General features: G+C 48.1%; 1 protein-coding gene across 2 annotated transcripts in view; it reads left to right on the top strand.

Annotated features, from left to right (window-relative positions):
- Positions 1-2,778: 2,778 nt before the first annotated feature.
- Positions 2,779-21,238, top strand: part of CD82 (CD82 molecule) — a 38,505-nt gene continuing 20,045 nt past the window's right edge. Inside the window, exon 1 of one of the 2 annotated variants that reach the window (XM_084207297.1) lies at positions 2,779-2,822. The gene's annotated coding sequence lies outside the window, so the exon portion shown is untranslated. Of the gene's footprint in view, positions 2,823-3,057; positions 3,110-21,238 lie in introns of those variants that run through there. The other variant, XM_084207296.1, reaches the window with a different exon arrangement.

The raw sequence follows: 21,238 nt of genomic DNA, 5'->3' as shown, positions 1-21,238 counted from the left end.
ACTTGATTTGGTACAGAGATTAATTCCTCCTGAAAAGAAAGTATTCATTTGACAGGGAATGGTTGTTGTGTTTGAAATGAAGATGGCCCAAGGCAAAAACAGATTGCTTGGCTCAATGACCCATTGGCTGGTCTCTGGCTGCCTTTGAAATGGTATTCAGTTTTCGGCCTTACATGCCACATAATGGTGGGTTTCTCCAGCCTGGGTGTTTTCTTACAAGCACTTTTGTCTAATCACTAGCTGAGAATCCAGCCTGATGTGTACATTGTAAAAGATGCTGTTTATACTTGGGCTTTTAGTCTGCCATCTGTGCACAGCTTAGCTACAACATTGCAGTAGATCTGTTTCTCCTCGGCTGCCAAGTCCGGGTTGCAAGCCTTCTCAAGAGCATGATTCACGTCAGACTTTCTAATAAAATTCAGGCACTTTGGAAGCTCTTTCTTAAAACCTATTCCCTTCTCTCAGCAAATGCAGTGGTACAGACTTAATGCTTTTCCTGGACTCACTGGTTCATATCCAAGTGGCACTCGAGCATAACCAGTTACGCATGCAGTCACTGATGCATATGTACTCCCACACTGCCCTTGCTAACATGGATCCCATCCTCAAAGCCTCTGACACAAATGAATTCAGGCACAGAGCTGCTGGCACAATCCATTTGCACTGTACCTTGTAACCACTTTTTATTTAAAACCCATTTTCTTTAAGAAATAGCCTTTGCACTAATCCTCAGGGGAAATATTTTGAGCCCAGGCTTCCTTCCTCAAAGTAGGACAATTTTTGTAAGAATCAGGAACAAGCTACATGCTCAGTACCTGTAGGCTAGGATAATCTGTTGGCACAGAGATGAGGAAGACTAAATATAAGAACAGGCAGATGCTATTTCACCTGCATATCGACCCTTGTGTCTTTATAGGTAAGCATTCTGGCTTACAGAGTACAGGCATAAGCCCGAGCAGATGTCTGAATTAAAGACTATTACAGAGAGAGAACAGGTAAAGAAAAAGCACTCAATATTTTGTTTGAGAATAGAGGTGTCTTTAATAAAGGTTAATTCTGCTTGAAAAGAGATGCTGGAGTGCTGCTGATTTCCAGAAAGACACAGTCCCCAGAAAGACACAATCCCCAAGACTGGCTGTAAATGAGTTTTCAGATATTGCCGCACGTAATTCTCAAGCATAATTTGTCCTTGTCTTAGACACTAACAACTGGCCTTACGAAATTTTTTGGTATGAGGAAGGAGTCTGAGCAAAATTAGACAGCTTGCAGGCCATGGATAGCCTGGTGTTGCTGTGAGCAGCTGCAGAAATGGGGGTGGTGACACCACACCCACAAAAACTCCTTTGCAGAGCGAGTCATTTCACTTCCACCTTAATGTCCCTCTTCTGCCTCAGCACCTGCACTTCCATCCCCTCTCCCCAGCCGAGCCCTGAGGCCAGCTGACGAGCCTGCAGCTACCTGCTGGTGGCACGGAGGAGGATGTGGAGCCCAGCGTGCTGCACTCAATGTGCGTGGTACTCAGCAAGTGACACCTGCTCTCCAGGTGCAGCCTCCTCCCACGGCCCCTCCTGACTCAAGCTATCCATGCATGAAGGAGCACTTGTTATGTGGCCTGGCTTTGCCCATTACATGGCCACATGCTTATCCTGACAGAAAGTATGTCCACAGGATAAAATACCGGCTAGTGAGAAGGCTGCTGAGTGCCACTGCTGAAAAAGGGAAGAAGGATGTGTTTAATCCTGGTAGCAGAGGAAATGATTGGGAGCTGCAAGGAAAAGTTTGGACTGGATGGGGCTCTAAATACCAGAATGAAAGTCAAGTAAATGCAATGAATAAAGCATAGCCCAGAAAAGAACCTTTTAAATTATTTTCTTTGAAGCCTGGTGTCATAGTAAGGAATCTGCCTTCAGACACAGAAAGATGGCCAAGAGGCATCTTGTTAGGAGAGAGTAAGGCGGCCAGGGTACACCTGTGTCAGCACAAAAGCCAAATTTGTTTTTGGTGCCCCCAGGAATGAGGACTGAGACCTTGAGCTGCATTAGTTGGCTGGTCCTCCTCCTGCCAGCAGAATACACGAAAGAGAAGAATGTTGCTCCTTAGAAGGGTGAGGGACCTCCTGATCTTCCTTCATTTTAGGATTGGCTGGATGGGTTTGGTTTCAGCATCTCTGAAATGAAGGTTTACAGAGAATCATGTTGTTAGTGCTAGACTGCCTTATCAGTTTTATTTTTATTTGTGTTCTGCCAGGAGAGGAGGCGGGATCCCATTGGGCTAATTATGCCACGTGCCAAGAACAAAGAGCTGGTGATTTGAGCTTGCTGCCTGTTGCGCAGAGCGGATACACTACACAAAACAGAGAAACCCATGGAAACAATGCAGTGGCACTGGTCAGCAGAGCAAACAGCAGCCACAGCATGCGAACACCGCACCATCTTCGCAGTGCTGGAGGCACTGGGGCAAACAAGAGCTTAACGGGGTTTGGAGGGGAAACAATGTGCAGCCCGGTTGATGTTTACAGGATTCACTGGGACAGCGAAATAGCCCACTAGAAAAATCTTTCGGTGGGTCATCAGGCTCGCTTTCACTGTGCAGGGAGCCGCAGTGTGCGTCTCGCAGCACCAGACGAGCTGCGAGCGGCCTTAAAGGGGTGTTTGTGTGCGCTTGCTGCACCTACCTGGCGGGCCAGACAGGGGGCCCGCGGGAGGAGACGGGCTCCCGGCAAGTGCAGCGAGCAGGGCAAAGGGCGCCAGCCACCTGCCCGAGCGCAGCGGGCTGGTTTGGGCTCGGCTGGAGAGGAGGAGGCAGCGGCCGAGGCCGCACAGGTGGGCAGTGCACAACTCGAGACTCGGTGTGAAGAGCGAGCAGCACGGGCTCGGAGCGGGCAGTGCGGGCGCTGCGCGGAGCCCCGGCAGGCGCAGGAGCCCACGGCCGCGGGCACGGCGGGCCCGGGCGAGGCGCCGGCTTGCGCAGCACGGCACCCGGCGGGGGCCGGGCAGAGTCCGCCCCGGGGCGGCTCAGCGCAGCCGCCGGCTCCGCCCCGGGGGCCACATCGGCGGAGGGGGGAGCGCTGTGCCGAGCATAGCCGTGCCCAGCCCGCCGAGCGGAGCAGGTAGGCGCGCTGCGGCCGGCCGCCCCTGAGGGGCCGGGGAGCGGCGGGGGAGGCGCGGGCCGGGACTCCCTCTGCCGCGCCCGGGCACCCCGCTCCTCTCGACCCGGGGGTCTCGGCGTGGCGGGACGGGGCCGTGCTCGGCGGGGACTTCCCGAGGGTTTTCTGCGGGGCTTTCTGGTGGCCGGGGCAGGAGCCCCCACTGCGGTCCGGCCGCCCCGGGCAGCCCCCGCGCCCCTCCCGGCCGGGGTGCCTGCGGGGCCGGGGGAGCCGCTCGGGGCGCCAGTCCCCGCTGCTGGGCGCCCCCAGGCGCGCCCCTCCACACTCGAGTCGGGGCTGAGCTGGCATCCCCTGGCGAAGCTGCTGTGCGACCTGAGACCGCGGCCAGGTGCGGCGGACGCGGTGCCCGCAGGAGCGGGTCCGGCTGGCCCGGAGGGTTACTCCTGTGCGGGGATATCGGCCGAGTGCCTCTGCTGCCTGCTGATGAGACTGGGCATACAGCTGGCTTCAGTCGGCTCTGTCTTGATTGATTTCCAAGATGTGGATTAGATGCTTCCGTAGCGATCTTACTCTATTACGACTACAGAAATCTGGTGCTGGCCCAGCCTGCTGTGTCCCTTTTTCTTTCCTTCCTTCCTTTTTAAGATCCCTGTGAGCAGTTCAGAGTAGCGCTTGCAGTTCAACAGCTGGGTAGATGTTGTAAATGCGAATTGCATTTGCAATGTGACTGGTAACAAATCTGTTGATTAGGGGATAGCGGCTTGTTGCGCTCCAGGCATTCTGATTCTGCCCCAGAGCATTAAAGCTCTGCTGTGAATGCTTTAATGTAAAATGGGGTGTTTGGTGCAAAAAAAAAAAAAGAAACCAAGAGCCCAAACCCAACCGTCCTGGGATCTAAATACTGGATTCACTAAACTGTAAAGCTCGTTTAGGATAAAGCGTTCTTATGTCTTGGACAAGCTCTGGCATATTGCCTATAAGATGAGAGCTTGAAACTTACTAGCTGTGCAAGGGAGGGACAGTGTGCTATTGCAGTGCTCTGGTGGCTGGGGAGAAAAGCTGCTCTTGGAGGTGTTTGAGCTGCTGTTGAGGGTAGAGGTTCACAGGCATGTAACGCATCCCACCACTTGTGAGGCCTCTGTGTTGTTAGCTTCTGACAACATCCGTGTGCTTCTGTGCAAGTGAGAGTGAGCAGCTGGAGAGTGCTGTCTTGAAATTTGCCATCAGTGATACTTCCTCTCCATGGGTTTTTTTGTTGTGATGTTTTTTTTTTAACTTTCTCAGACATCTTGGGCTTAAGAAAAATCCCCTTCAAGGCATGAGATGTGAGTGAGCCTGCTGCTGTGAAGCTTGCTCACTGCATGAGAACTGTCAAGCAGAAGCCTGCGGCTAGAATAATTTTGGTGGACCACAAGGTCAAAGTGTAGAAACACTGCTCTGAAAATCTAGATGGAGGTGTCTAGTGAGAGGAGTAGTCTCAGTAGTGTGCTGCTGTATGCTGATGTCAAGCATATGACAAACTGTAAAAATGACAAATTACTCAGCTCTTACTAAATACTTCATGAGCACTAAGTGGGAAGAAAGTGTTAATGAGGTAGAAGGGCACTGGGCGGTACAGTCAGTGACCTGTTCTGCAGTGTCACTGCAAGGACATCCGAAGACCTGCCAGTGTTCCATAGCAGAACCTCTTGCAACAGTGAGGTGGTTTTTAACATTTACATTTGGTTTTGGTCCTTTGGTGGGAGCAGAACTCCTAGAGCTGCAGTTGTGCTTCTTTACGAAAAAAGTAAAATCCTTGGATGTTTGCTCATGCTGGGCAGCCCACACAGGTGAGAGGAGCCTTTGCCAACTGCTCTGCAAGCCTGTGTGTGGATTTGGAGTGGCTCAGAGGAGTGAGTAGCCTCTCCTCACTCCTAACATTGTGTCATTTAGCACCCCTTTTAGAGAAGAATCTTGCTGCCAGAATATCTTTGCTTGGTGTAGCCTCTTTGGACCTAAACCCCTCTTTGGCTGCATTTCTCGATCCTTGTCAAGAACTCTGGGGGCCCCTGAGATGACATTCTCATCCCTGAGCTGCAGGGCTGGGTGAAGCCTTGCAGTGTTTGTTCAGCTTCCTACCTGTGTGCGACAGAAATAGAGCAAGACGCAAGCTGAGTGCCAGGAGAGAGCCCTCCCTCCCTCCCTGTGGGCAATCTCTGTCCTGCTGCATGGAAGCTCCTCCCTTAAGAGGATTTAGCGGCTTTAATGATGTAGCTCATCTGGACTCTCTTCATTACTGTTATTGTCTCTATTTTAGTTCTCGGCTGACAGGCAGGTGTAGTGTGACCTACAACCCTGAGCTGCTGCAGGAAATGCTCTAACGAGGCCTTCCCACAGCTCCATGAAGGTTTTCTTGTCCCTGCTACTCAAACCACTCTGCTTCAAGCTCTTTGAAGTGCCAGGGGTGGTTTCACATGGAATTTCTCATCTGACTGTGACCAAGGGTAGATTTTACCATTCTTCTGGTCTCATAACTGTAAGGCAGTAAGGGTCTGTTCAGGACTGCAGGTGTTTATCCGGTAATGTTTAAGTCAGAGGGATGCTGGTGGGAGTTTTGAGACCTCTGGTAACCACACTTTTCAAACTGTGGCTGTGGTTCTTGGTGCCTGCTGGCATTGCTGCAGCGGGAGGCACACAGCACAGGCAAAAGGCATTGCCACAAAGACCTTTGGGTCCTGATGGGATGGGGTATGTTATGGGAATGCCAGGGGGATGCTGGGACTTGGATCATGCCCCATGCTAGCTGAAGCTGTAATTATTTCTTCACTTTAACGGTGCCTATGGCATGGCAGCCACCTTTTTCCAGGTCTGGTTTCCCTTGGCCAGTGAGTGGGAGGTGCTAGAGGGGGTGGATTCTGTCGGGGCTCAGGCTCTGTTTGAGTAGCTTGGAGGGCTGAAGGACGTAGCAGTTATTTCCAGTGGGCCTGTGTAACAAGGGGTGGTTGGAGCCACAGCCTACTTGCACTTACTCCTCAGTTTCCATTGTGGAAAAACTTACATGCACCAAAGCTAACTTATTACTGCCAAGAATTATGGCATTCGCCCTAGAGTGCCTTAACTTCACCTCTCTGAAATAGGATCATGAGATCTGTATCCCCTTCTTCTCCTTCCCTGTCGTCATTTGTCTCTGCACACGGATCATGCCATCCAGAGTCCTGGAGTCCTTTTGTGTAGCAAAGGGGTAGCTGGGCCCTGTAGCCTACCCACCACCATGTGCTTGTCAGCTTTAATGGGCAAAGAAATAAACTGTGTCCTTGCACTAATGCATCTGTTGGAGGAATGTGGGATTGGAGCTTTCTACAGGCTACTGATTAATGACACACGTGTGAAGGGATGACTGAGTGAGCCACCTTTCCTTTAGCAACTGTCTAATGAGATGCAATCATTACCTAACCACCTCTGTGTCTTTTTGGCTCTTCTGTATTCTTAGAGGGAATGAAATGGAGGAAAGGCTAAAAATTACAGGCTGTCTTGGCATTGTAAAAGGAATAATACGGGAGGCACAGTCAGCGCCAGCAGTTCCTTGACGGCTGGTTGGCTGTGGCACAGCCTGTTTGCTGAAAGCTCTCTGGGCTATCAGGGCCTGGAAACACTGAAGCAGTTAATGGCTGACTTCAGTCTAGATGGGGTGATAAGTGAAGCAAAGGAACTGCGTAGTGGAGATTGCTTAAATCACTTCTTGTGTGCACTGTCAGATTCAGAGCTGGCTAATTTTCTGGAAGAAAGATGAGGCATTACTGTGAGCAGCTCTGCAGAAGGGACTGTCTGGCTGATCAGAGAAGAAAAAGGGAATAAAACAGTAGCCTGTGGGGATGGGAACAGGGTTTGGAGTCTGCCAACTCTGAACCCAAGCATGTGTCTTTTTGAACACATGGAAGCTGGGTGGTTTGTGGCTCATTCAAAGTAAATATAGGGGAGAAAGGGAAGGAGACTAAGCTGGGGACAGGCTTTGTCCTGTGGGAAGAGGTGTGTGCATAGGCTGTCTGGCTGACTGCTCTAATTCTTCGTCTCCTTCGTGGAGCTTCAGAACTGGGACACCACCTACTGGGACCCCACCATTTAAAAGCAAGTCAAACCAAAATCCTGTGCATGTACTTAATATCTGAAAGTTGCTGGTGTGGTAAGTGCCCTGTCTTTAAGGAGATCAGGAACAGAGAAGGACCACAGGAAGAACCTTGCACAAAAGCAAAGTACTGGTGGAATTTGTTCAGCTGCTGGGCTGCTGATTTTGGTTGCTTTGCAGCACAGCCTTGAGGCAGGTGCATCATGAAAGCGCTTTACCCTTTACCACAAAATTGTTACTGAGCTGTAAGCAGATTGCTGATCTCTTCCAGTATGATGATAATCCCATGGCCATGTGTACTGAAGAAATGCTGATCTGGGACGAACTGTATACATCAGGATATCCAGCAGCCTGAAGATTTGAAGTTATATAATGGAGAGTTCCCTTTGTAGGCACAACAAATCTGTTTCAGTCTCTCATACGCAAGAAAAGAACTGATGAGCTGTCAGAGCTGCAGCCATGCACCTTGAACTGAGCTGATCTTCCACAGCTGGAATTGGGAACTGCCCTTGGTCCCTCCTGTTCCCACTGTCAAGGGGGTAGTTTGGGAAAGGAAAGAAATTACCTCAGAGGGGTTTGCACAGCAGGGACTGAACATGCTGTAAAGTAGCTATACCTGTTGGGAATGAAGAAGTTTCCCACAGTTGTTCTGGAAAAGGGGTTACAGTCACTGGATCTAAACACATTCTTCTCCAGCACCTTGCTTGTGTCACTGCCTCTTGTGATCCATGAGGTTTCTGTGCCCTTGCCAGGATGGGTTCAAGGGACCACACAGGAATGCGATGCCCTTAGCTCTTGCTGAGGAGAGGAGAGGCTTCATGCAGCACCTTCTCTGTCTAGTTTTAAAAGTAAGCTGCTCCAGGATGCTGGTTTTGCTTGGGCTGGTGCACCAGAGTGGCACAGGTTTGAGTGACCTGGTTCTGGGGTTTTGTGCATTGGGTTGCTGTGGGGCCACGACTTGAGCTGTATTGGTGCTGGGCTTCTGGAACAGCATGCAGGGCAGGTGTGGAAAGGGCATCTTTGGCACTTGACTTGGACTTCAAGGGCTGCTACTATCATCCCATAATATAAGAATGTGCAAGTCCTAAATGCCCAGAGCTGGCATGTCTCCTGTGATAGATGGTTAGCAGTTTTGTTGGGAATCAATTGCAAAGTCTAAATTAAATAATTATGTGTACTAACTTAGTCTTTCCAGGGAGGTTTCTATACCTTTGTGGCATTTCAGTTTCTAAGTGTTCTAGTAATAGAGGAAAAAATATTTGTGTTTGGAGTGTCTTATCCCCTTCCTATATGATTTTTTTTAAATTTCTTTTTGGTCATGCAAATGGCTTACTTAGCATTACCTGGAATGTCTGTGGAAAGAAATTGAAAAGAAGTTCTGTATTCAGTGGTGACAGTGTCAAAGGGTTTTTTGGACTTTGGTCCCCAGAGCTATGGCTGCTTTCAAAAGTTGCTATGCAGACTGCTCTGCTCCTCTCCTCTCTGCTTGTAATCAGTTAGTTTGTAGAGTACTCTTTGCATAAAAGGGTGCTGTTCTGAGTGGTGTCGTAAGAGGACACTCCATCCTAGAGGGCTGCATGTGGTGCTGTGCCACACAGTGTCCTCTTGCCTGCTGTGGAACTGGTCATGTGTCTGTTGTGGATTGAAGTTGGTGGTAATGAGTGAGTCTTGAGTGGCTTTGCTGGAATGTCCTCAACTTCCCAGTGTGCTTCCTTGGCCTTTTGGTCCCCTCACTCCCTTTATTGTGTCATGGAGCTAGGTGTCCTCTAAAACACAGAAGCTGAGCAGGACTCAGATTAAGGAGACAGACTGCTGACCTGCAGGTTAGCAAGGCTGTTTGCCCTTGCTGCTGCCTTGTATTTTGCACTGACCAAACAGATATGGGAACTATCCTGCGGCATCTGTGCTGCACGATTGAAGAAACTGGGGCTTAAAAGGCAGGCAGGAGGTCTAATTGTGCTCACCTCTGAGGTCTTTCAGGGGAGGGAGGACCAGATAAAACTCCAGTTGCCTAAATGTACTTTCCCAACAGTCTAAGAAGCTGCTGGACTCTTCTTTGCATTCAGGTCCCTTTCTGATGCCTGCGTGCAGCTATGCATGTGGAATAGCTAAAGAGCTCTTGGAGCTGAGCAGTGAAGCTGCCTATTCCCGAGGGAAGCTCTTTTAATTAGAGAGGACTTCTGCTCAGCAGCTGCTGTGTGGAGCAGTGCTAGACCACAGCTGTGGGGAGAAGCCCTGGTGAGCTGTGTGAAACAAGGTAAAGGCACAGCCCTTCCCTGGTTCTTGAGGGGTCTGCTGCACCCCTCTGAGGGGACTGCACAGGAGTGGGGGGGAGAGGCTTCAGGTGCCAGAGGAGTTCCTGCAGGCTGGTGGTGTGGGGGAGTGAGCCCTGTGTTGGAATCAGCCTTGCTGGTGGGCCCCAGACCCTCCCTCCAACTGGGTCTTGTTGCAGGGGCGGCTGCTCCCTGTGCACAGAGCTCAGCAGCTCCAGATCCTCCAAGGGTGAGAACGCCTTGTGCAAGTGCAGCTATAATTGGGGTGGTCCTGGCTGCTCCTGAGGGGTTGGTGATGCCCAGCTGCTGGTGCTTCTCCTGCCTGATGTGAGAGGACCCGAAACGTCAGAGTTTCCTCTCGCCCTTTCTCGCTAGGGGAGGTGTTCTGACTCAGGGCTTCCTGGAATGAAACTGAGGTGACAAAAAGGCAGTTGCCAAAACTTCTTGGGAATTTTTTAATGTCAAAAACTGCATCAAACTGGCTTCTGCCTTGGCAGAGGAGACTATTTCAAGGAAGGACTATTTTGAGGAATGGCAAGCTGCTTTAATTCCCAAGTCCAAGACCACAAAGGCTTCTTTGATTTGGTGCTGCAGTCCGGCTGGTGGCCTCAGAGCCTGAGTGTTTCTGCATTCATTACCAGTCCATCCTGTTGCAGTTTTGAAGGTGTTGTGGCAGCGATTTAGACTTGATCCTGTAGTAAAGCACTAGGTTCCTGCTTTGTGTAGCTTCAGGCAGATAGAAAACCTCTTCCTACCCCAGCTGTCAGCCACTGGCAAGACCCACCGGTGTGTCTACAAGTAGGTGGCCATGCACCCGGTGCTGCCCCTTGGGAACCTAACAGTTGCTCCTTGTTTGCCCAGAAGAGAGACAGCCTTTGCCACAGGGTGTTTGCTGTCAGGAAGAACAGCCTGTGCAGCCATGTGTGAGCTGAGGCAGGTCAGCAGCTGTGTGGTGCTGTCTGATGGTTATTCCATAGGTTATTCTTGTTCCCAGGATCTCAGCCCTGGTGCCCTGTGATGGGTGGGAGGAGGAGCAGGCAATGGGGCTTTGCTGGGCTGGGTTTGAAGCTGCTGCACTAGCAAGGGGTGGATGTGTGTGCTGGGGGCAGAGAGAGCCATGTGTGACAACCATAGGTAGCATGTCTGAGACCTCTTGCTGTAGTTCTAGAGGATTGGTGAGTTTGTCGTGATTAAAAGTTGTGGATCTGGTGTGAAATAAGACCAGGTGGGCTGTGAGGGGAATGACAGCAATGCGGTGGGACAGAGGCAAGCAAGAAAAAATTGGTTCTGCAATCCTATTATGAACTAGTCTTAGCCTCAATCATGATTTACTGATTAAAGATGGAACACCCTGCATTTTTTTCTCCTTGAAATGGGAGCATTTATGTTTGCACTGAGGCTCATTGGATTATTTGTAAATTAGTTATTCTGAGTTCTTTCTTATTTTAAAGTAAATACCTCTGAACTACTCTTTTCCATCTTATTCTTCTAGCATTCCTCCATCAAATAGTCTTCGGAAATATTTATGCTCTAAATATAGAGACAGAGACCTTTTCAGGGAAGAAAAGGCCACCCAGCCTCTCTTGGTTCAGGTTCAGCTGAACCCGTTTTCCAGACCACTGTGCATAGGTTTGGAGACTCCAAGGAGGCCCCTCTTTTTCCCAAAACAGACCCAGCTTTCCAAAGTCTTGCTGTCTTTTTTAACTGCCAAATTCCTAGGGAACCTATCCCATATGTCTGTTCTTCTTGGCTTGAAACAGTTCTGTCCAGAACCTACATATGTATTGCTTAGAAGGATTGATTGATTATTTTCTTTTTTTGGGGGTGGTGTTGGAGGAGTGAACTTAATTGTAGGTGGTAGGTCTGTCACTAATCAATGTTTTTGTATTGCTCCAGTCAACTCTGCTGGGATTACCTGCATGGTAATGTAACAATCATCAGGGTAGCAAAACCCCTCTGTGCATTGCAGCCTGCCTTGGAGTTCCTGACCATCTTCATAGAAGGGCAGCCAAAAGTTTTTGGGTATCTCTTCCAGCTAGCTAAGGAGGACCTTTCTAGAGGACCCCTTTGCTTTCCAGCCTTGTCTTGCTGAGATTTCTTATTGTGGCATTTCACTTCCTAAAATGCTTAGACTGGGTACAAAGCAGCTTCGCTGCAGCTTCTGTAACAGCTCATGCTGTGTTATTCTTGCTCCTCACAGCGTTGCTCTTTACTGCTGTACAATGTTGCTTTCTTTTCCATTTTCTGTCTCCTGTCAGAAGAACTTGGCATGAGGAGAGTGTTCTCTAAAGGTGAAAGGAAAAAGTGCTAGACAATGCTGCTGTACATCTGAGAGACTGTAAAGCAGCCCCTGTTGGGACTGACTGTTCCAGAGCAAGGTTTGAAATAGTTTCTGTGTTGCATCCTCAGAGTGATCAGGGCAGCAAGGGGTTTGGCTATTGTGGCCAGGTACTGCCAGTTACAAATGTGAAACTATTCATATTTTTTACCATGATGTTGGAGAGGGAAAATGTGGTCAAAGTGAAGGTTTTTGAGTAGCGGGAAGTGACTCAAAATATCTGTGATTTAAAGTCCTGCTCTTTAGGGCTTTTCTTGTCCTCCTGCCCTCTGTATGTCATAATTTTGGAAACGGACTGCTTGAGACAGAATCTCTTCCTCAGAAGCTTTTTATAGTTCAATCTTTCTCTTTTCATTCGTACGCTTTGGTAGGGTCAAGTGGCATCTGTGGCGTGAAACTCAGGATGTTGTGAAATGTTCATCCTCAGACTGTCTGTGACAGTGCTCCCAGTGTCAGCAGGGCAGACCATGCTCCAGCAGGGCATAAGGTCTCCTGTGACCCTGGGATGGTCTGGTGGAAGTACAGCTTCTTCTGGGGCAGAGGCTGGCTCCGGGAGTAACCTTCTGTGGCTGTGTCACTGCTGCCGCACACAGTGTCTGTGATTCTGTACCGCTGAGTTTGGAGACCCCAGGCTCAGCTGGTCCTGCCTGCTTGTAACAAATGGTTTGGCTCAGTTGCCTCCTTTGTCTGCCCTGGTATGCAAATCTGGGCGAGATCATGAGGTACTTTGTGTGAGAATCTAGCAGGAATCCTGTACTTCTGATTCTTGTACTGTCAGCCTGCAGTGGGGGCCTTCAGATTGGAGTCCCATGGTGATGGTCAGGCAGACCTTGCTGAAGAGGGGTGACAGCTACAGCTGCTGATCTGTGCTCTCCTGCTCTGGAAACCCAGGTAGCAGTGCCAATGGACTAGCAGGGGCACAGGAGTGGTTAAGTAGCTAAATTTAGCAAAATGTCTATTTGGCAAAGCCAGTTTTCTAAAATTGCAAATAGTAAAAGGGCTGTTTCCGATAACAAGCCAAAAGATGTATCCCCTTGTGGCCTGAGGCCCTTTCCTGTGCCAGTAGGACTTCTTTTCACTTTTCAGTCTTGATGGGTTTGCAGTACTCCTCCAGCTCTACTTGATCTGTGGGCTAAAAGGTTAAAGCCTTGGCTTCTTTAGATCAATGCCTTGCTATCAGCAAAGAGTCTGATACAAAGCATGTGATATGATTAAAGTAGACTATTAGCCTGTCTCTTCTGTTGTTCAAGGAGGATTACTTAATTCTAAAGCTTCACAGTCATTTGGAATAACAAGCCAGAGGCCTCTTCTGTTTGCTTTCTGGTGGGTATTGGGTTTTTGGTTTGTTGTTGGTTTGCTTTTTTTCTTTCTGCCACTTGAGAGCATGTGGATGTACTCTAGGGGAGAATCCTGGCGGCAGAGGACACTTCCATTCTCCCGTGGGCTGTCACCTGCAAGGGACTTGATTGCTCTGGTGAGTCAGAACAGTTTGGCAGGGTGTCTGAGCTCCTCCAGAGGTTTAATCTGAGAAGGACAAGGGAGTGCTCATTGCCCTATGCCCTTCTGAACAGGCAATCTCTAGTACTTTGAATTTTAGCAGTGTCTGGCTTCAGCCATGAAATGAACTCCAGGAGAACCTGCAGTTACTGGCAGTGGTGCTGGGTAAGCTCAGCTTCCTTCCTATGCCGGGTGCTGGTGCCCAGGCTCTGCTCAGCCCCATCCACCTGTCTGTGGAGGTGTGGGGTCTGAAGACTCAATAAGCAGAGGGCAGGTGGAGAGAGAAGTTGTTTGTTTGTGTTGTGTGAGTTGCTAAGCTGTGGAAAACTTCCTGCCCTTGAAGTAAAACTACTTTCTCTGCTAATTCCTGAAAAGAACCAAAGAGTAGGAAATCCTCATTTCCCAGGCCAAGCGGATGCTGTAGCTTCTCAGAAACATGTTTGTCATGGGTGTGTTGAGTCTAACCACCCGCTAGTTATTTGCCCTAGCATCTTGGAAAATGGAAGTAACTGAAAACCAGTTTGTTTGGAAAGGGAACTTTACAGTAAAAAGTCCTCGACCTTGACCTCTTGCATTTTATGGGGGGAGGAGAAGGCAGGAAAGATAAAAATCAGTTCTACTACCTGGCTCCTACCTAAGTCTCACAGTCTCTGTTGCTGTTTCATAAAATAGAAAAAAAAAGGCTTTATTCCTGCCTGGATTGTTGTTGCTTTTGGGTGCTCTGGCAGAGTCTGAGGAAGGTGTCTCCAAGCCAAGTGGCATTGGGAGGGATATTGTGCAACTCCTTAGAGGAAATTTGTTGACTTCCAAGGCACTGCTTGCATTAGAAGTGAGGTAGGGGAGCCTGTCCTGTGCATGTACTTGCATCTGGGATTTCCAGGCTGATGACTAGCCCAGGGAAACACTTGGAAACATCCCCTGTGCTGCAGAGCCATGCTGGGGAGAGGCTTATCAGGTAAGCAGGTAGGCACAAGCAGAATGCTCCTTCTCTGTGCTGGTCTCCCTGCTGCAGTTTGGAGTGCAGGTCCTGCTCACAGGTTTTGCTCCTCTGTGGGGAGGTGTGGGGCAGGCCAGAGCAGGGGGACTGCTTTTGACACACTGATGCCACTGACAGATGGCAGTGGGAGCTGGTGGTCACATCCATTTCAGAGGTTAGGTTTGCAGCCTGGCAGCTCCAAGTGCAGAAAACAAAGCTGAGCTGGTCTTGTTGTTGAAGCGATTAAAGAGCCAATGTAGTCAAGTGACAGAGTTGCCCAACCAGTTCTGTGAAAACTCTGCATTTTTACTGCATTGTGTGCTGGCTTTAGTCAGTGTGGAGACCTCTTTCTGGACCTGACCTGCAGAGCTTGTTGCACAACTAACGTTCTAATAAGTGGTAATTAAAAAGAGAAAGTCCACTAAACCGTACTTTTGGCTATTTCTTCTGTCTGCTATTTTTGGTAAGTTGATTAATTTGTTCTGCCTTTTTTTTTTTTTTTTGGAGGGGGAGAGGAGAATCAAATGACTTCTGGGACAGTTTGTCGGGTTTGGGATTGGTTTTTTCCTCCCATTTTTGGCAGAGTTCTATCTCTGGTCTTGATGTATGGAAAGTTCTGCTTAAATCAGAGAAATGCTGTCCTGCAAATACTGTCATGCTGTGCAAGCATGAGTGTGTAGGCTGAAAATAGCAAAGAACTTTCTCAATTTGCCAGTTGTAGGGACTGAAGCCCTACTTAAATGTTGGCTTTCAGTCTGAAGTGTGAAGGCCAGATGTTCTCGAAATGTGTTACACTGCTTGTAAACATAGAGATAAAACCAGGCGCTTCTAAAACCTCTGCAGCTCTTTGATACTGAACCGTGGGCTTGGTTTCTTTTTGACGATATGATAGTGGTTTATAAATATCTGATCGCTTCCCGTAGAGCATCAGAAGTACATTTCTAAAATACGCATTTCCTTTTTACAAAATATGCAACGTGTGCTTGCTCTGATAAAACATACTGAAAAATCTGTGCCATTGTAGGAAGTCCTAGAGGTGCTTTCTAATCCAGGGTCTTGCTGGGGAATGCAGTTGCTAGATAATTCACACAACAGTGTATTAATTATAGAAGTAGACAGAAAAGCTGCATGTCTTACCAGGTGCACCAGGAGCAAGTCTACCTTTGCACTGTGAGCTGATAAGTTCCCTCAGAAACTATTCCTGAGAAATCTGTTCTTTCTAGTCGTATTTCTGCAGTACTTTCTGCAGCTGCTGCTTGCTCTAGTCTGCTCCCTTTGCTCCAGGAGTGGCAAATGCAGAGGGACTGCATGCATGTTTGAGTCTCTGTCCTGCAGATGTCTTGCAGATGCTGTTAGGGTCTCACTGTGCATGTCTGTGCTGGTAGTTTGAAGTTTGCAGATAATTGAGTGTGATGTTTGCAGCCTGATGTCGCTGTGCTGGTCTCTCTGTGCTTAGCCCTCAGACCATCTCCTCTACCGTTGAAGACAGTTACTTCTACTTCAGAAGAAACTCTGTAGTAGTAGATGGAATAAGAGAGGGTCTGGTTTGTTCTGTTTTCAAAATTTGTAATATGCAGAAATACTTTTCTACCTTGTACTGACACCTTCCTTCAAAAAGAAACTGTATCTGTGTCACTGAGATACACACATATAAGTATATATATAAAATCTGTAATATATGTACCTTAATTTTTAGGATCCAGCTTCTCCCTCCATCCTTCCATTATAACTTGTGAAGAGATGCTATTTGGAAAATTTCCATGACAAACATAATCTTGTTTATGTTTTCAAGGTCATTACGCAGCTGGTATTATCTCAGTGAAGCTTAAAGTAAAGTTCAGTGAATTCAGACTTGGGTCATTCATCAGCTCTGTGGTTATTTGCTTGCCAGAGACAAGATGTACCTCCCAGGTGTACTGAAAGTCCAGGGCCTTTGTATATTAACATCAACAACATGAACTCCTTAGGATATGCTTTGTATGTTAATGGGGCTGTAACCTGCAGTCCCTGCCCTGAGGGCAGTGATGTACCTGGTTAACAGGAGACTTAGTAACTCTGTCGTTGTTCATTAACTGGTGCTGTTGTGTGAAGCTGTCCTGTCTCATCAGTCATCATCAGGAGACTTTCTGATGGCCAAATGTCTGCTCTGCGTGTGCATGGATAGAGAAGCAGCTGGGCTTTGGGGTGCAAAGGTTCAGAATCCTGCAAAGGATGACCTCCTTAGCCCCATGGCTTTGTGAGCTGCCCCTTCCCCAGTCTCTCCTGCATGGGGATGTCTGCTTTGGAGCTGGGAAGTGGCCATTTAGTGAGCAGCTCTAGTGTGCTGGCTTCTGTGGGTCTCTATCCTGCTATATGTCTAGTCTGCTTCTGGATTGGGATAATACTGTAAAAAGTAACTGCATTGGCCTTCAAAATGGCCTCAGCCTCATGCAAATTACTGTGCAGATAAACATCTTTACTGAACCAGCAGCATGCTGATCCCTTCCTGGGGACACCTGCTAGTTGCTTTGGGCAGAGGGAGCCAGTTGTGCAACCTGAGTACAGCAGTGGGAGTTCCATCTCCAGGATTTCTTGGTCAATCTGTCTGCAAATGAATCCAGCTAACTTTGGGCAGTGTTGTGGTGTGAGAAAGAAAAGACAGGGATGTGAGACTGGATCAGGAGCAGCTTTAGGTAATTTAAGTGTCCAACCTTGTAATATTTTGAGGGAAATGACCTGTTGCAGTGACTTAACCTAAGTGAGGAAGGTGGTGCTTGCTTGTTGTGTCAAGAAGCACCTGCAGTGCTTGGGATCGGCTGAGGCTGCTTTGGAGGTTCCTTCAGTGCATCAGTTGGACTTTCACCCAAAGATCCCTCCCACCTCCACATGAGATGCAAGATGTGAAGGAGGATCAGGAGCCTTAGGGTATGTTGCAGAACTTTGTTCATAGTGCTGGCAGCTGCATCTGTGCATCTCTCAAACTGGAAGTTCCTCCTTGAGTAGGCAGGAGGTATAGCCAGATCTGAGCCATCATGCCAACCTTACAGGGCATTTGTGGTGTTTGTGGGGGCAGTGGAAATAGCAACTTGTCACAGCCAAATCTGGTGCTGGTTTGACTCATCCTAACCTGGCAGAAGTTGCTAGTAGCCTGTCCTATAGGGTCTGCCTTTGTTTATTTCCCTTTGTGTTAGAGCCTGAGGGGTGCTGGTGGGGAGCAACTGGTCAAAGTACACAGAAACACCCTGCAGCTTCTTTGTAACCAATGATTTCCTTAAGCTATAGGATGTGGAGAAGAGGGGACAGCATCCTCAGGCTATGTTGATACAGTCAAATGTGAATTCTCTTTGCCTGAGCTGGAGTATTGGGACTGACTGTCAGAGCTCAGTGCTCTTGGGAGCATGTATGCTGTCCTTAACGGTTTGCATGATCTTTGCACTTTTTTGTACATCTGCTGAGACAGTGATTTCCACAGCTATTCTGCTCTGGTTTGTTTTGTGGTTCTTTTCTTTCATTGTCTCCATAAATGAGCCCCTTATTTGTGCTGTACAGTAACTTGGCAGCTGAGGTGTTTCGGCTGCCAGAGCTCATCAGGGAGAAACCTGTGGAGTGAGCATGAGGATGGCTGCAGAGGAGGGCTCAGCCCTTCCCAGCAGAGCTGCGTGGCCCAGGCATGTACAGAACTAGCTTGGGCCAAATATCATAAACTTCACTAAGCAGCAAGCATGCAGTGCTTGCTGGGTGAGGCAGTACAGGATCTAATTGGATGAAGCAGAATTGCAATTAAAAATTAACTTAGCCTCCCTGCCCCTTGACTGATGTGGTTATAATGTCTGCACATGAATTTTCCCCTTTCTGCCTCTGTGGCCAATTCAGGTCAGAAGGCAGAGGTATTCAACTCTCCCCATACCATCTGTCCTTCTCTGGGGTCTCCTTTTACAGGAGGGGGACTGGGAATTTCACAGGCTCCTGTGACAAAAAGAAGTTAATCTCTGAGCTTTGATGGGACTCTGCAGTTGCTGACAAAGCAGGCCTCTGTCTGCATCTCCTCAGGCACACATGTGCTGGATTTTATGTTCCTGCTCCACATGTAGGTCTTGCTGTCATTGCTGTTGCTGGGTGAATGATGCGCTTAAGACGTAGAGGTCATGGAGGGGACAGGACATCATCCCCTGATGACAGTCTGGCCTGTGAAGACTTGTGCCATTCCTTCCTGGTAGAAAACTCCTGAGTTCTGGATCAGTTGATGCCTTCCTGGAGTTAGTTCTCCCTTCAAGTCCTGGGTCTGAACCTGGGCTAAGAAACATCCTGGATCAACTTCACAGCAGCTGACCAGGCTGTGTTGGCAACCAAGTTTTTATGGCAGTAGTGCCTCAAAGCAACACACTGCATAAGTAATCCTGCATATCTTGACAAGATGGAGAATGAGAGGTTGGAAAAAATGCATTCTGCAAGCTGATGATGTCTTGTGAAATCCTCTACAGAGCTGGCATCAATCTAGAGAATGACCAGGAAAATTTGGATGTGCACAGACTGGATTGTTGAAGAGAGTGGGCATTGCTGCTTGGGGATGAAAATTCAAATGGTCAAAGCAGTAGGAGTGGAGAGGGAGAGGGGAAAACAAATAGTTGAGGACAATCAGTGGTACTTGACAGCTGCAGACTTCATGTGTTAACCTCTGCATGCATTGCTACAAGACATTAAGGCTCAAAACTTGACCAACTTCAGAAGGCAAACTTCAGCTTTTACTGCAGCACTAGCTGTGGTACTTAAGTTGGCTTTTTGGTGCCGAGTGGCATTTGGATATGCCTGGTTGTGCTAACTCCAAGCTCATTTGCTTCCAAACCTGCCCTATCTCAAATTTTGTTGAACTTCTGCTTCTACTGTATGACAGTGTTGCTGGTCTCATGACTGTGCAGTTTCAGAAGATGAAGTTTTGAGGAGTTTCGTTGATGTAGTGGACAAAAGTAAGTTAATTTGCAAGAACGGAAAACTGGAAAATCTGTAATATTTCAGTGAAGCTCTAAAGTGTCTTGAAAGCTCAAAGCAAAACCTTAAGACCCTTTTTCTCTTCTGACATGAAGACTGTACTTTGAATTACTTTATGGCCAGGAGCTATGAAAGAGTTACATTGCCCTGTGGCAAGAAGGGAATGGTGCATAATGCTGTAATGTACAGTTGGGGTTTGATGTTTGTTTTGGGGTTGTATTTGTAATAAGCATTGAAGATGGTGTGCCTTTAACAAATAGCTGAAGAGCCCTGAAAGCAGTATTTTACTCTTGTTACCTCAGGCATATCTTCTTCCCCAGTAAACTTGCTTTGCTGCTTAATTAGCTGAAATAACTTTTATAAAGATCTTAACAGCTTTGCGGATCTGTTTTCCTGACAAATCAAAACGATGTGGGCAGAGTTTAAATAGGCAGCATACAGCTTCTAGTGCTAGGAAGCAAGTCAGAGAGTACTGAGACTTGCCCCTCCAGTTTGAAAATTAGGAGGGTTGCACCTGGGATCAGAAGTCTTAAGATAAGAAGTCCAGTGCATTGCTCAGGAAGTTGTTACCTAGCTTAGTTCTTGGCTAGGTTAAAGAAGAGAAAAACATTTCTAACTCCCACAAGACAAATTTATCATCACCTAGGGATCTGGCTGCCTTTGCATTCTGGTTAGACTGCCAGGCTCTGGTTTGTGATCCTATTAAGAGGAGATGTGTTCATGGTGAAGCCAGGAAGCAAGCTAGCTAGATGGTAGAATTCACATTTTAGTTATCCTCTCCAAGGGTAGCCTTAGGTGTTGGTACCTTCCAGGACTGGTGGCTTGAGAGAACATTTCTCCTGCAGAGGAAAGGAGGAATTCTGCTAACAGAGAGCCTTTGCTCACTTTTCCTCGGTTGGTAGTGATGCAGCTGTTGTGCAGTGCATCTGTGCTGGAACAGAACCAGCTCATGGTGATGGCTGCACCCAGGGGCTCTGAAAATGGCAACCCTGTGTGTTTGATATTTGGTGTACATATGGACCAGAAAGTATTACAGGGCTTTTCCATGGCTCATTTGAAGGACTTATTGGGTGCCACTGGCTTTATGGCCTCTGACCTGAGGAGTTACTGAAGAAAAACTGACTGAGATGTTGCTAACTTGGCTGTGCCATAAGAGCTCCTTAGGTGCAATGACTGCTATACAGATGAGATTTGAGACCAGCCTGCAGCACAGCTGGCTGACATTTTATATCTCTTCTGCTTCCCATCTCAATAATATCACTGCTGTGCAGTGATGAGCTTGGCACAGTCTCTAGCCATGGCATTCCTTGAAGTTAGAGCAGCAGCTTGAGCCACAGAGTTCAGACTTGTGCTCTCTCCTGGTAGTTTGAGGGTGACCACTGCTTGTTGGGAAGGCTAGCCAGTTATAACAAGGCCCACATACCAGTTTAGCTCCAGGGTTAACCTAAATATTTAATAGGATTAAGCGAAAGCCTTTGATTGGAACAAAAGAACGAACTGGGCTCTGGTGATCCTTGGTACACTGAGGCTGACAGCAGAGAGCCTTGCTGACCTTGCTCTCTCTCTTAGGGCTGTTTCTTCCCAGGCCAGGCTGGTGACCCCAGCCTGTTATTGCTCTTCCTCTGAGCTGGTGATTCTTAAAGTAGCATGGTGTGTTTGGAGCAAGGAGCTTGGTAGAGCAAATTTTAAGGAACTTAAAAGTTCTGTGTTGTTTATGTAGGAAACAACTGATTCTGGGCCAGGACGGAGAAGCAGGAAAGCTGACAGAACCACAGAATGGTTGGAAGGGACCACTGTGGTCATCTGGTCATACCTCCCTGTTTAAGCAGGGTCATCCAAGAGTGTATGACACAGGATTGCATCCAGATGGTTCTTGAATATCTCCAGTGAGAGAGACTCCACACCCTCCCTGGGCAATCTGTTCTGGTGTGTGGTCACATGCACAGCAAAGTTGCTCTTCCTCATGTTCAGGTGGAACTTC

Source organism: Fringilla coelebs (genome assembly GCF_963513975.1).
Source record: "Fringilla coelebs genome assembly, chromosome: 6".
Classification (NCBI taxonomy): domain Eukaryota; kingdom Metazoa; phylum Chordata; class Aves; order Passeriformes; family Fringillidae; genus Fringilla; species Fringilla coelebs.
Note: the sequence above shows the minus strand (reverse complement) of the source record. Positions and strands in the feature narration are given on the sequence as shown.